We start from the raw sequence: 16,724 nt of genomic DNA on the forward strand, positions 1-16,724 counted from the left end.
GATGTGATTCTTGTCCCCAAAGAATGCAGTCTCATGTAAAATGAAATACTATATTAAGACTGTCCCCTTCTGAGTCATGTTCTCACAAACTCCTCAGAAGTCCTCAATTTTGACATTTTAATTAATACTACCTGTAAAACAGCACTAATCACCTTCCATCACTGGAACAACCATAACAATTTACTTTCCCAGTCATTTTTAGGGTGAGACTGACCAACACTGCTGTCTGATCCACACATCTATGAAACATTGGTGTGACCCTCGGAGATGTCTGTCCAAGACAGACATCTGTCCAAGATTGCAAAATGATCACCACAATACACACCCCCAACCACAGGTCCAGGAAGGAGACCAGGTACCTGAAGCCAATTCAGAAAACAACCGTTTTAATGGGTTGTTATGTGAAGCCTAAGGAGGATGTGACTCACTGAAAGATCATCGTGGGCCTGGTGGGCATTCACTGCTTTCTCACGAAGACGGGAACCATCACCTCCTTGGAGCACGTCCACAACATGAAGGTGATGGAATTCCGCATGAGGTGGGTCGGGTTGTCAGGATTGTCGTAGAGGCCAACAACCTGGCCTACCTGCGCAACCAAGCTGGTGGAGATAGGGCTGAAGCACCGGCCAAGTCACACCCCACAGCACCCTGCATCCTCGAGGAGTGGGGACCATGCCCACATTCCATCAAGAAATCCAACAGTGGTCTTGCAAGGTGAGACCATCAGGAAGGAGGCAAACATGCTCTACCTGTCCAAGTTCCCTAACAAGCATAATCGGCTGTACCTGAGGGCGCAGCGCTTTCCAGATGGCCGGGTGGTGGACACCGGCAAGGGTGAGGTGTCTGCCCACCAGGAGCTCGAGCAGCGGGCCCACTCCCTGGCCAAGAGAAGTACGAGGGGGACATGGCCGAGGCCCGCAAGATGTGGTGCTTTGGGCCCGCCAGCACCGACCCCATCATCCCAAGTCACCAAGGGCGTGAAGTACCTTAACGAGATCAAGGACAGCGAGGTGGCTGGCTTCCAGTGCACCACCAAAGAGGGGGCACCGCACGAGGGGACTACGGGCCGCGTTCGCTTCGACGTTCAGATGTGACGCTGCACGCGGACATCATGCAGAGCGTCCCCACTCCTGGCACTGCCTCCACGCCGCTGCTGACCGCCCGCCCCTCTCCCAGAGCCCGGCTCCTAGATCCAGGGCCCCGCAACAAGAGGTTGGCGGCATCTACAGAGCCCTGAACAGGAAGCGGGCCACGTCTTAGAGGACTCCCAAGTGGCCATATGTTCGTCATGAAGACACATCAACGAGTCTTTGGCTTCACCGCCAACCCAAGAGCCACGCGGGGAGCTAGGCCTTCCCCCGCCCGGTGCGTGTCTGACCACTGGCGGGCCCTGCCTGCAGACCCCTTCTACAGCCGCAGCCGCGTCTTGGCGGCAATGCGCAAACGCAAAGGTCTGAAGGCCAGCATCCCAGCCCAGGACAACTTTCAGGTCAGAAAGCAAGCGGCCTTCCGCAGCACCGGCATCCAGCCGGTGACTGACCACAGCCCCGAGCCCCCGTGTTCCCCTCCCGACACCTCGTGTGACTGTGCAGACGCTGTGATGCTCCGCCTGACAGGTTTCTCCAGGCCAGTCTGTGCCATCGTTCAGCGTAAACACTTGATGCCGTTTCTTTTGATATTTATTTCAAAACTACAGATACAACAGAAATGCCCTTGCAGCACAGACTTATTTGGCCTGGGGGGAAGAGGAAGTGGGGATGAGACACCCAACACTTTTTTCCATATCTTCAGAGGGAAACTCAAATGTCCCCTCAAATTTTAGAATAACCACATTACTAGGTTTAAAAAAAAGAGTCCCATAGAAATAGGATATAACCTATAGGACACAATGTAGTTTTCCTCATTCTTGTTTGATTTAATGTATTCTTTAGCATGATTATAAATATATCTCTTATCTTTAAGATTTTAAGCTTTCTTTTGCTCTCTTCAACAATTTTAGAAACTAATAAGGTATCATCTTCCTAAAAGCTATTTTGGTATCTACTCTTATTTTTTAAAATTCTCCCACTTTGTGGTTTTTAATGATTCAGGTAATTCTTGTGAGCTCATCCTCTAAAACCTTTAAATAAAATGTAAATAATAACTGTGGTTAAAAAAAAAAAGGGACAAATAGCTAACTACAGAGTTAACTTGAATATGCCAGACTCACACCTGTTCTTGGCCTCACTAGGGCCTTACTAGCAAAATGTGAGCTCATAAGTCACGAACCTTAAGCGTAGGAAATACCTAAGGAAACCTGCAGATGACCAGGGAATTTTTTAAATATGTGCTAAATACTTCTTTACTGCTTGGTTTTGGGGAGGAGTTAGACAAAACAGAATAATAAAAGTAGTCATGGGTAGTACTTTAGCATTTACTTTTTCCCCTATTAACTTAATCTTTTAGTCATCATCAAAATGAAGTGGGAATTTAAAATAGTACAGCCACTTTGGAACACAGTTTGGCACTTTCTCAAAATGTTAAATGGAGTTACCATATGAGTGCAAAATTTCCATAGGAAGCAATTCCACTCCTAGGATTCTACTCAAGAGAAATGAAAACATATGTCCACATAAAAACTGGTACACAAATGTTCACAGAATTATTCATAACAGTTATAAAGTAGAAACAATACAAATGTCCATCAACCGATGAATGTATAAACAAAATGTAGTTTATCCGTAGAGCGGAATATTATTTGGCTATAAAAAGTTATGAAGTATTGGTGATGTTACAACAAAGATGAGCCTTGAAAACATCAGGCTAAGTAAAAGAAACCAGTCACAAAAGACCACAAGTTCTATGATTCCATTTATATGAAATTTACATAATAGGCAAATCTGTGTTGAAAGATAGCAGATTAGTGTTTACCTATGGTTGGGGGTGAGGAGAGAAAAGATGGGGCTGGTGAGTAGCGACTGCTAATAGCTAGGTGTTTCTTTGGGGTAATGAAAATGTCCTAAAATTAGAGTCATCCTTGCCCAGTACTATAGATATACTAAAAACCATTCACTTGTGTACTTTAAATGGGTGAACTTTGGGGTATGTATGTAAAATATACATAGGTAAAACTGTTTAAAAAGAAGAAACCTTGTTGCTAACTAAGGTGCCATTCTCATTTACAAATTAGTAAAATGGAGACAAGATAATTGTCCAAATTTCAAATTCTAGAATTTGCTAAAACAGACCTCAACCTCTGTGTTCAAGTCTAATGCTACTTCCACTATATGAGCAGTTCCCTCATAAAGTGGGAACTAAAGCTTATTTACAGAGACTACTTGGATATTGGAAGGGTTTTCAAAACATTACCTGTGAGGAAAAATTAAATGAGTTAAAGATGGTAGAAAGACAATTACAGTAATATTAAGTGATTTGTAGTGATGTTCTGTGGAAGAAAAAGTAGAATTATTTTCGTTTTATTGCCAAAGACAGAAGTAGAGTCAAATAGCATAAAGCTTGGGACTGGTCAGGGGAGTTAGGTTAATACCATAGGGTTTAAAACTTGGACTTTAGAGTAAGAAAAATCCAGTTTGAAATACAGCCCCACATAACGCTGAGAAACATCCATATCTTTAATCTTCAGTGGATTTGTCTGATATAACACAATTCTTTTACATGAACTTTATATAAGTAGAGATGTTCCTTGGGTGGTCCTTTAGCAAACATCCAGTAGGTATGAAGAGTGCTTAGTGATGTGTACCAGACTTGCCCTCCCAGGACTCTAAATAAAGCATCTAGATTGGAGATTCTGCTAATCCCAAATATCAAAGGTCATTTTTTTCTGCACTAATATGCTCAGAGAGCACACAGGTGACCTTAACCAAAACAATGACATGATGTTTAGCCCTTACAGAGATCTATAAAGCCCCCTCAATTAAAAAAAAAAAGTGATCAAAGAGGCATAGGGTCAAAACAGTGAAAACTGTCTTACTGTGAAATTTCATTTGATAAAGCTTCATTAGAAAAGAGCCACATACATTAAGTCTAGGAAATACCAAGAAGCCCACAGAACTTAGAGATTCCTTATAATACATGTTATTCATTTTACTACTTGGTTTCTGGAAGGAGTTAGACAAAAGAAAATAATCATGAGGGAAAGAAGAGAGCTAACTCTGACTACTCATAAAGATAACCTCACCTTCTATTTTACAAATAGAAATGAATCACCTTAAATTCCTATTACAGACACAAACAACCTATCCTCATGCACTCCATTCTTGCCTCCCATATATATGAATCAGACTTCCTCCTCTTGTTGAAAATTAATCCTTTTATGTTCTGGTTCCAAATAATTTTCATCTCAAAGGAATTCTTTAATTATTTCCCCATTTATTTTATCTCTGTCTTCTTCTGGTGACTCTTCCCCCATTGTATACAAAAATTCTCGAGTCTAATTGCCTAAGGGGGAAAAAATCCTCTTCATTTACCACGTCTCTTCTTAGCTGAGCTACTTAACAATAATCTTTACTTGTCGTCACTTCCCTTCATTTCATTCTTCATAACTTTGGAATATATTCATTAAGATCATAAATAAATTACTAATTGTAATTAACAAACCTCTTTCTTGACATTTATTTCTTCCCTAGATTCTGTAATATCTGGTTCCTCTCCTACTTCTTGTATATTTCTTATATCTTCTTTTCCAGTTTTTCTTTCTCCAGCCCATGAGAAGGTGATGACTGCCCCAAATTTCATCCCCACCCACCAGACTGCCTCTGTTCTGCCCTTCAGATCTGCTCCTTATCTCTACTGATAGCACTGTCATCCACCCAAATGTCCAAAACTTCAACTTGAGCATCACCCTGGACCCCTCTAGTTCTCCTTTCCAGACAGATGATCCTACAGCACCAGCAAGTCACTCTCTTAAATGTATCATCTCAAATGTGTTCCTTCTTTTCCATTTCCGTAGCCACAGTCTTAAGGATCTGATCAAGTTCTCATCTTAACAATTACAAACCTAGCCTTGCATCTTACCTTCCTCTAGCTAGCATTCTAATCTATCCTCTACATTGAGTAGGATAATATTTCTAAAATATAAATCTAATCACATTAGTTTTCTTTTTTAAAATCCTTTCATGGTTTCCAACACCAACATGATTAAGTCTAAATACTAAGTGTATCACCCAGGGCTCTTTGTGACCTTACCCTTTACCTTACACTCCACTCCTAATTACATACATGGCCCAACCAATAGTTTGCTGAGTGGGGCATACTTTCTCAAGCCTTCCTACCTTTTCAAATGCTATTTCTGCTGCCTGAGGTGTTATGACTTTCCTTATATGTCTAGTGAAATACTACATCTTCCTCAAGACCTTGTTCAAGTCTCAAGTTGCAAGAGACAAAAAATATATACATGGAAGTCTCATTTCTCCCATGAAAACTTCTTGGCAGCTCATGACGGAATTCTGTATTCCCTCCTCTTAAATGTATTTCTATTTTATACTTATTGTAGAATAGGATAATATTTAACTGTTTGTAACTCATGTAATAATAGCAGTAATGTCAATAGTAACTGACAAAAATACCCATAATTTTCTGAGATGTATGTGCCTGGCACCACTCTAAGCACCTTACAGGTATTAGCTCATTTAATGCTCACATAAGTCTTAAGGTAACATTTATCACTACCATTTTACAGATGAGATCATTAAGACATAGAAAGTGAAATAATTTGTCTAACATCTAACAAGTTGTAAGGAAAAAATTCAAACTAAGGCAGAGTGGTGATAAAATCCATGCTCTTAACTACCATTTCAAGCCTAAAGCCTGTGAACTCTGGAAAGGCAGGGTCCATGTCCTACTCATCAAGGCCTAGCATATTTCCTGCCACGTAGTTAATGCCCTATTACTGTATGTTGAATTAAAGGCCAAGCCCAAGGGAAGTTATACTAAATTCCAAATATATTTTCAAATAAAATTGATTTATGTATGTCTCCAATGAAATTAAGGAAAAGATGTTCTATATAAATAATTTTAAGAACTTGTAGAAATATTTTTTAAATAATTTACAGCTGCAAGAGACAAAAATATATGCATGTAGGTGTTAGTCACTGCACATCAACACAGTAAAACTGTATCACAAGACAGATGGCAATTCCAAAAAGTCACAGGATTATTGATCAGATAGGCACTGAAACAGAAACTCTGTTACTCCATTGGCCTTCAAGGACATGAAATAGGAGTTTGTGCCATGAAGCATTTCTGCAAATACACTATGAAATATGGTGTTCCTCTAAGTAGCAAGATGCTTCAATCCAGAATCATCATCTTAAATCACCCCAGGGTCTTTCCTTCCCACTTTTATTTCCCATCTTATAGGCATTAAAATTTCAGAAATGAGAAACTGCTTCACTGGACACAATATGAAAGGGGTGTTGCTCCTTATAGGAAGGAGCAAATAATGTTAAAGAAAATAGTGTTATGCCGGTGAGAAGTAAAGCAATTGCCAGCCCAGGAAATGCTTTATTTGAAACATAAAATTGTATAAAGTTCTGTTTCATTTGCAGAAACTGTATCAGAGAAAACAATTCATCAATTGCATAAATTGCAACTTGTAAAATTTCAGCTCACTTTGGTAGAGGTGGGGAGGCATATTTGGATTCAAAGTCTGGGCAACACTGGTTTTCTACTGCAAAAGTCTCTAGAAGGCAGCCATGGTTTTAAAAAATGCATGTACACATAGAAAGATGGTAAGCCCACCCTCTGTCTCTCTTTCTCTCTCTTACTCAGAACTTGATAGTGGAGAGGGCACAGGCAATAAAGACTTATGGATTCTCATCCGCCTCTATCATTTAAACATGGTAAGTTACTTTCTCTCTGTCTTTCAGGGTTGTTTTTTTTTTCCCAATTTTACCATGAAAGTATTTTCCTTACAGAATTATTGTGAAAATTAGAGACGCTTACAAAGTTTCTATCCTCATACTTAATGAATCTTATGTACTTAAACATTGGTGTTATTATCCTTAATAAAGAATATTCAGTATTAATGTTTACTTGCGTGAAGAGCCTAAAACAACTCCCCTGAAAGAAAGGTAACTAAAAACTGAAATCATGTATGACAGAATAAAAGAAAGGAGAAGGGCAGACATAAAAATGGGGGCAGAGGTGGAGGAAGAATGCCTGACAGTGTTAATAGTAGCACGTAGCAAAGGTGTAATGTAGGAAAGCTGGCCTTATAGCCCATCCCAGGCCTTTTTAGATAGACCTGTTTCTTCCTAACCTGCTTAGAGCCCTTAGTCCTTTTCTTCTATCCCTATCACACTGGATTCACACAGAGATGTAAATAATTGATAAAGGATCTACCTGCCCTGTGGTCTTTGCATTTTATTGTGGATCAGAGCTTTGGATCCCTGTGCTAACAGTCTAAAGATCCTTTGTGTTGGCAGAATAAAATCAGACAAGCATCAGGCAGCAAAGAGTACATTATGATAATATTATGATAACATTATAAAAACACTGCTCAGCTCACTCTAACCTGCAAAACTGTCACCTACCACTCTAGGAACATAAAAAGTTTATCAGGTGTTCCTAAGGAAACAATGCCTTAAGCTCCATGACCCACTGAAGACATTACACACAGGGATTTGAGTACTAGACACAGCCCTACAACGTTTTTTGAAAAATTAAATAATAAAATAGCCAGTAAGTAACCCACACAAGAAACAGGTCAATTTTCCAACAGAGATTATGTGGGAAAAAAAGAGAAAGAAAATCTAGACATGCAAGTAAAAGATGAAAGGAATTACAAAGAATAAAAGCCAAGAAGTACAATGAGGTTAAAAGTTATGCTGCCAATAAGTTAATAATCATGAATAATCAAAAATGCCCTGGCTAATGCCTTAGAAAGGTACCATATCAGAGAGAAACAAGCCATCTCTCAAGAAGTCTTACAAAATCAGTTTTTTCCTCCAGCATTGGAACCAATCAATATTTATTTGAGTGAGCTTGAATTTGGGATCATATAATATAAAAAACATGTATCTTCAAAACACTAGGAGCAAACTCAGTGTGGGGAGATGCTCCCAAGATGAGTCAGATAGAAGTACTCCTGGAATGGAAAGGCATGTGTAGTCAGCTATGCAATTTCAACTTTTTAAACTCATATTCATTCCCTTTCTCTCTCACTCCCTATTGTATATTTATAGTTGAATTTATTTAAGTTAAAAATTCCCATGATAGGAACCCATTACATCTAAGATAAAAACCGGAAAGAGAAGAGGAATCAGACAGTCTACAATTTACCAAATCCTCCAAGAAATACCAGAACACATTGCGTTTGTATCTGTGTTAATAGGACTTATTTGAGCCTCTCTTACATTATTATTAAAGTTTTTACTCATTTACATATGCACTAGATTATAGATTTTAGGAAAGGCACTGAGAATGATCATTTATTGAGGGAGTCCTATTAGGTGCAGACACTCTGGTAACTCATTTAACAACAGTATAAGGCAGGTATTCTCCTTTTACAGATAAGGAAACTCCCTCAGAGTGAGAGCTAACATCCCAGGTTAGAGATTACAAGGAGCAGAGCAACAAAGGCAATCCCTATCAGTCAGACTCCCAAGTACACACTCTTCCAAATCCGAGTCACTAAGGAAATGAGCCCCCAAACCCTGCTCAGAGCAGACACATAATTGAGCATACCATTCTTTCCCTTCATCACAGATGTGGTCTTAAGAAAATCTCCAAGCAACGTCTAATGGTGTAACTAAAAAGGCATAAAAAAATGAAACCTGTGGGTCATGCTGACTACCATGCTGGGACAATACCATTCATTTTGGGGTCTCATCATGCCTAAGGATGCTACAAACATTTGTTGAAAGAATGAATAAAGTACTAATACTGAAAGAGAGAAAAACAAGTTTGGGAATAAAAATGGAATAGAAAACTAACAATGCATTATGAAGAGAAAGGATCTCCTTTGTTCAGTTCATGCACATTGGGATTTGCATGAAATGAATAAGCTGAATAGACCAGCAAACTGAATTTTAGCACTGGTTTGGCTATTCACAACAGAAACACAATGAATACTTCAAACTAACAGCTCACCACGTTTACTTGGAAGATGGCTCCTCTTAGATCACCTCACTTTCATGCTAAAAAATGGAAAGGTCAGAGTATTTCTGAAAACATTTTCCTCTATGGAGACAACATTTCTTAAAAATGACAGCCCAGAAAGGCTGCATAGCATCCCAAAAGTCTGGTGGCACCTGGAAGTCTCTTTTCGGCAATAGGTTGTTATAATTTGCTTGTGAACTATCTCTATAAATTGCTTACTGAGTCAGGATAAACCTTTCCGAAAACAATACAATACAATCTAACAATTTAGATTGATGCTAAATGTCCTGGAGGTTGGCAGGAGGCAGGTGGATTGAGGTAAAGGATTAAAAAAGGTTGGGTATAATTTTTGTGCATTAACTAAAGTGAAATAGTGATAATTACCTTTGCAACGAGTATCTACCTTGTAGCTGATGTGGTATGTATTAACACTGATGAGTTTCAGGGTCAACGTGAGTTAAGTGTTATATCCAGAAAAATAGAGTATACAGTAAAATTTCTTTTTTCTTTCATTCAACAGTCTCTTTGAAAGAATCACCCCCACCAAAATGCATACTTCAATCTTTTGCCTTAGACAGGTTATAATCAATTATAGCCATTAGCAGCTGTCACAATAATCAAAAAAGCTTAATACATACTCTAAAGAGCCAACTTTTCTCCAGGCCCTGGGCAGGTATGGAGGAAACACAAAATGCATGCATGATGCAGGGAATTTAGTGGTTTTGAAGATGTAGTGAACATACTGCCGAATGCAATGAAAGAAAATATCAGGGTATGGAGTAGAGGAACAGGAAACTGGTATGGTGTACTGACCCCTTCCCCTGTTTGCACCCATCTTCTTCCCTATCCACTCACCCAGTGCAATTAGCTGCAACAGCACCTGTATCACCATTGTGCTTTTTTGCTAATGTGTCTTTCTTCCTTTATTGTAAACACTTGAAAGACAGGAGCTCAGTCATCATTTTATTCCTAAGAGAGTCACTGGTTCATAGTATCTTCTCAGGAGGTGTCAGTGGAATGTTCTTTGTGGAATGACTGCAGCACCATCAAGGTCCCTAAGCCACCTGTGAATGGAAAGGGCTTAATTAAAAGCCTCAAGTATTCTCTGTCCCTGGGTTTTTATACTGCACCAGATCCCTAGGTCCTACCTTATTCCAACCTAGCATAATCTCCCGAAAACTCATTTCTGCTTTAGAACCTCATGAGAGGAAGAGCACAGCAACAGTGAAGTGCAAGTTCCTCTAGTGTCCTGGATTAGGGGCACTGGGGTGGGGGGCAATCTTAGAGCTGCCTCAGGAGTTGCCTCTCCTCTATGACCTACTCTATCAGGACTTAACTTCCATACCCTCCAGTGTCAGACTGCTGTGACAGAAACCAGAGACAAGTCACTAAAGTCCTCTGTCTCTACCCAGGTGTCGAATAACACCTTCTATTCTGCTATTCATTTCTTTCTATATGCCCATCCTACATACACAGAGAGCACAAAATCCAAACATCTCATAAATTACTGTCCCATCCCATCACTGCAGAGCATTTTAACGTTGAAAGGAACAACATAGCCTGACTCTTCTTCATTGAAAAAAATAAATATTCTGTCATTAAATTTCCTTAAAACCCAAATCATTCTATTTCCAGGAACCTATTCCCACTCATGAATATTCTATATTTATTATATCACAAATATTGTATTTATATTTCAATATAGAATAGCTTGTTTCTTTTGGGGGTGAAAGGGAAATACTTCTGTCTTTATGGTTTTATTGTTTTTCTACCAAATGATTAGAAAGCAAAAGTAGGAGCTTTATAGATGTCAGAGGCAATTCTGTTCTGTCGTTTTTTTATGCACATGCTGACTCAATGTCATAGAATAACTGTGTTGCTTTCTGCTTTCCCTGACAGTCCAAAGAAAGAGTAATGCATACAAATCATTTTACTGTTTAAAAGTTTTGAATAAAACATGCTAACCTTGTCATACTAAGTGACAGACAGAAATGTCACCATTGTTTGCCAGGGACAAATAATCCATATACTTCATGTATAATTCATCTGATCTTTAAGAATGTTTAACAATATTGAATTTAGATAAATTTCAATGTTATGATGCATCAAACTTCCTTTATCAATTTACACATGTGCCTCATCAATTTAAGTCTTCATTTATATTACTCTATTTTTGTATTAACTATGACAGATCAAGAGGCTATTCTTATTTCTAGGAAAAAATTTATAGGTGCATTGTCCATATGATAGCTGCCTCTCCACATCCCTCGCTCCATCAGGTCTTAACTTGGAAACCTCAAATAATCCAAGGGTCGTAAATCTGCCACAGAAGCCCCAGTTGCAAGTACAGGTTTCTACAAGTCTTTTGACATAGTGCCTTTGGTCTCCAAACAGAGATTGAAGACCTCAGAGAGGTAAGATTTCAATCCTTTCTAAAATAAGATGTTAATGGCTTCCAAAGCCTTTCTGTCAATCAAAGCTAACCAAGGGCAGGTCTAAAAAATGAGTTGGCTTGGGGGTAACATAGATGGACAAGAATATTTTGAACAGGCTTCAAAGTGAGCTGGAATTCCCTATGCTGTGGATCAAGAGAAATGATGTTGGCCATCTACTGCTAAGCACGATCTCGTGCGCAACTGCCAGCGCAGATAAACTTGTGGTTTCCCTGAGTCTGAAAGGACTTCTGCTGTCACCATGTAAAAAAAGTGCCTCGAAGAGGAAAAGAAACCACTTGGTTGACAATGCCCTCCATATGGTTAGAAAATAACATACTACAGAGTCATTTAAGAAATGATTCACTGATCTTAGGAATGAATTGAGAAACTAAACATAAACTAAATTGAAATCTCTGGAAGCATCTTCTGGAAAAGCCTATTTCCTGTTCTAGGAAGAGTTACTAATCGTTTTACAATAGTACAACTTAATTCTGCCAAGGATCATCCTCTTGGCCCCTTTCTTCCCTATCAGAATTTTTTCCTCCTCTGTGAGCCTCAGAAAGTTCTTTCTGCCCTCGGAGGTCATTTTACTTCTATTAAGAACATTTGATAAAATAATAAAAGTTGTCATGAGTCAGAGGTTAAAGAGCTTTGTTGTTATTGTTTTCAGAAGGAGGTAGGAGGCAGGGAGCTGGCATACCCATACATGTTACATCACATAAATGAACAATTCACACAGTCTTTTTGGGGTCTTATCTACATACTTAATGCATATACCAGGTCACCTTCTCTGAATTACACCTAGGTGTGCACAGGGGCACATACAAAGATTAAGTTATATATATTCTTTTCTTGGTACATTGGACAAGACAAACTGTTTTCCACTAGTTGAGCTATCACCTTTGTGGCCCATTCACAGAGTAAAAGAAAATTATATGAGAAATTCATTTAAATCTTCAAAGGGGGAAAAGTCAGTAATATAAACAGAGCTGGGTAAATAAACTTATGGGAAATTATTTAAATTTATACATTGGACTTAAGAAAGCTTCCTTCTGGGGCTTCCCTGGTGGCGCAGTGGTTAAGAATCCGCCTGCCAATGCAGGGGATGGGGGTTCGAGCCCTGGTCCGGGAAGATCCTACATGCCACGGAGCAACTAAGCCCGTGCACCACAACTACTGAGCCTGCGCTCTAGAGCCCTCGAGCCACAACTACTGAGCCCGTGTGCCACAACTACTGAGCCCATGTGCCACAGCTACTGAGCCCATGTGCCACAGCTACTGAAGCCTGCGCACCTAGAGCCCATGCTCCACAACAAGAGAAGCCACCACAATGAGAAGCTCGTGCACCGCAACGAAGAGTAGCCCCCGCTCGCTGCAACCAGAGAAAGCCCACGTGCAGTAACGAAGACCCAACACAGCCAGAAATAAAAAAAATAAATTAAATAAATTTATAAAAAAGAAAAGAAAGCTTCCTTCTGAGAAATGCTAAATGTATTAAGGGACCCTGAAGAACTCCTCTTTCAAAAACTAGTTGGAATAGGGTTGGTTTGTTTTTTTTAACTGCTCAAATTACTTCCAAATTTTTGCATAGCATCTTTTTTCTGAGTTGAGTGTCTATAGTTTTCATTGGATCTTCCAAAGGGTCATGACACTCACAAAAAATATTTAAGAACCACTGTTTGGCAGCTTGGGAGCTCTTATTTCTCTAGAAGGGTTTGAATTACCTCTGCCTGGAGGTAGGAAATTACATCAGCTGTAACACAGAAACTCAAGCTTTCCTGGTCTACAAGAGTTAACACTGGTCCTTAACTAAGTAATTTACACCAGATACTACTAACAAATTTTCACATTTCAGTCACAGTATACCTATGTCCATAGATTTCCATTATTTTCCAACAGTTCTAATTTCACTGTGGAATATTTACCAGATGGAAAGGGGCCATTTTATGGGCTTTTGGCAGGTAAAGTTGGATCTGCTAAATGAAAATCCCATGTTTGAGGAGCCCATGGAACTGTCAATAACTGACTTTTGAACACAGAGAATTTTAAACTTGCTTTTATTTGCAACAAGACAAGCGATTCCTTTGAAGAGATTTGTGTTAACCCTTAAATTTTTTTTTTAATCTGGACCTTTAACTGGCATCAATTTGGAGAAAAGATTTGTTAAATGAGTTCCAGCAGTAATTCTCATCATTAAAACCACCATTATGATCATTACTTTTTTTATACTATTAAGCAAATATTTAAAGGACGGAAACTATAATTCATTGAGTGATACCTTGGAAAGCTATTTTCCAGAGTACTTTAGAGAAGTGGCAAATGGAATGCACTGATTTTATGTGTGTCTGTGTGTGTGTGTGCATATATATATATATATATATATATATATATATATATCCTATATGTGTAATGAGTAATTGCTAAAGTTATTTATCCCTACTTAATAGAGCTATTATTTCTTCTCACTAACCACAATTTCCTTTCCTTTCTCCAGGTTTCCGTGTCTTTCACAAATCCTTCTGTTATTTTAAACCTCTCTTTTCCTCTACTGTCACTTTATTTTGGAGATTCAGTAAAATCTTTAGCATTTCTTTAGGACAGATTTAGGATTAAGATTGGTGTATTGGCCTTAAGGAATCTTCCCCCACTATTTTCTACTTATACACTTCTTTGTATTTTTTTTCCCACTTAGAACCGGCTGGTGGAAAAAAAGAGTGGAAAAAAAAAAAGATATAAATCCCTAAATAGAAAAAAAAAATTTTTTTAACCAGGCCAATGCCAACAGTCCAGCAACAAGTTGGATGGCTTTGAGTATGGGTTTTGGGTATGTACGTACTGTGTGTAATCAACAAGGCAGTGTGGAGAAAAATGTATTGCAGTTATGATTCTGATAAATATAAACAAGTTTAATACTTTTATGACAAAGAGCCAGGAGGATACAGAGGTTTCAGAGCATTCTGTTTGTCTTTTTTATGGTAAAATAAAGAAATAATAAAACTTCTCCTTTCATTTGAAGGAATACTTCCTTTTAACCAAATTCTAAGAGAAATGTTCACACAATGGTTATATCAAGAGTATGCTTTTCACCTACTATGATTAAAATAAAGTGCTTTTCAAAATCATAAGCCTCATGCACCTCAACAAAATTTATAATGCGAATGTTTCATTATTTAAGACTCCTCCTCCCAACAACGTTATGAGATCAAGTCACTTAATGCATTTCACAAAATGAACTATGTTGGCCAAGAAACACTGAATAGGCAGCATTGCTATTCTCCTCAACTCCATTTTGGAAGCCCAAGTATTGAAGCTACATTTCCTATGTTTGCATTTTGTAGGGAGGGAAGGTGGTTCAGCAAATGTTTTTTAATGAGGACTTCAGACCTTACAGATGAGAATACTTAAACAGGGTAGGAAAGTGCTAAAAAGTGAATAATCAAAAGGAGAATGAGGAGGAGAAGGAAGAGGAGGTATACAACCAATGTAACAAAAAGTGGGCCACAGCAGACTGCCATTTCCAATGTAAGCATGCATTGCAGTGTAGCATGATCTTGTAGCATTGAGGGGTAAATCTGTTATTTACAGAAAGCCACATAATGAATCAAATGGTGAGAATTTATTTTAGTTTCACAAAACATCTTGACGGGTGGTTTTGATGTGGAAAAATTAGCCCAGGGAAAGGACTGGGACGTAAAGAAGAAATGAGGGAGATCTGAATTACTTTGCAGATAAAAATAAGCTGGACTTGGAGTTTGAGGCTTAAGGGGAAGTTTCAGGGATTCTTAGCCAAATATCAGATATTTCTCCTTGCCAATACCGTATATAATTAGTTGGTTCCTCTTGTAAGACATTAAGAGATTTAGAATTCTAAGACACAGATACCAGTCAAAAACATTTTTCATTAAAATATTTTTAATCTTCTACTCAGAGGAATATTAAAGAATAATCATGGGGCTTCCCTGGTGGCACAGTGGTTGGGAGTCCTCCTGCCGATGCAGGGGACGCAGGTTCGTGCCCCGGTCCAGGAGGATCCCACATGCCGCGGAGCGACTGGGCCCGTGGGCCATGGCCGCTGGGCCTGCGCGTCCGGAGCCTGTGCTCCGTGGCAGGAGAGGCCACAGCAGTGAGAGGCCCGCGTACAGCAAAAAAAAAAAAAAAAAAAAAAAAAAAAGAATAATCATGTATTACCTATACAGCTGTCCCAGTAATACACTAGGAATATTTCTTCCTTTTCTTTACAAAAGTCCGAATAGAGACAACCCCTGCCTTCTGAATTAAGATGAGCAAACAGAGGTCCTCCATAGTCAAGGTCCATGAACAATAACCTTCCCTGGTGGTGAAGTGATTCAATACTTTGTTTTATAACCAGGATAATTATTTGGAGTATCTTTGAATTATAGCTTTTCATTTCTCATGTGGGCCACTTGGAGACTTGCGTCCTCTATTTCCTAAAAAAGTAATCCAAAACAGCAAGCCTACATAATTTCTCATAACCTAGAGGAAGATGTAAACATTTTCCAGGACACTTCGTGCTTTCACTCTCTCCTCAGTTGGAACTTACTCAAGCTTATCTTTTGGAAATGGAACCATCCTAGTTCTAGGAGCATTAATGATAGTAGATCAAGTCTATCTGTTTGTAAATGAAAGAAACGTTGCCATATTGTAAACTCACAGTCTGTTTTTCAAAATCCACAAATAGGACATGGAAAAAATTGGAGGAAGAACTGAGAATTTAGGTAGCTGTGGCGTAATCTAAGAATGGACATTGCCTGTCCGTCAAGCACAAGGTTGAAGACCCTGAGATAAAGTTAATCGTTGAGAAATACCTGTGGCAGTAATGCCTGGGGATTTTAGAAACAGGGACATCTAAAATGCACATGTAGTTTGTTGGCAGTGCTGGGAGCAACACAACAAACTTCTGATGCCCCCAAACCCTCAACAGAATCTTAAAGTATAGAAATGCCTTTGCCGATGTTATTTTGGCAAAAGTGCAAAGATAGGCTTGATCCAGATAAAAAGAAAAGTTGCAGGAAATGAGATACACAGGACAGATTTTTAAATTCAGAGGAAAATAAGAAATCAAGGCAAAGGTGACTAGGAAAAACTTAACCTATCCAGGAATTCTCAGGGGTAGAGTGAAGGATGGGATTTCCACCAAAAATGGCACGTCAGTCAGTGTGTGATGGTGGT

General features: G+C 39.0%; 1 pseudogene; it reads left to right on the top strand.

Annotated features, from left to right (window-relative positions):
* The first annotated feature begins 512 nt into the window (after window positions 1–512).
* The window catches only part of LOC101275942 (elongation factor 2-like), a 42,128-nt pseudogene continuing 25,916 nt past the window's right edge, over window positions 513–16,724 (top strand).

Source organism: Orcinus orca, chromosome 6, assembly GCF_937001465.1.
Source record: "Orcinus orca chromosome 6, mOrcOrc1.1, whole genome shotgun sequence".
Taxonomy (NCBI): Eukaryota; Metazoa; Chordata; class Mammalia; order Artiodactyla; family Delphinidae; genus Orcinus; species Orcinus orca.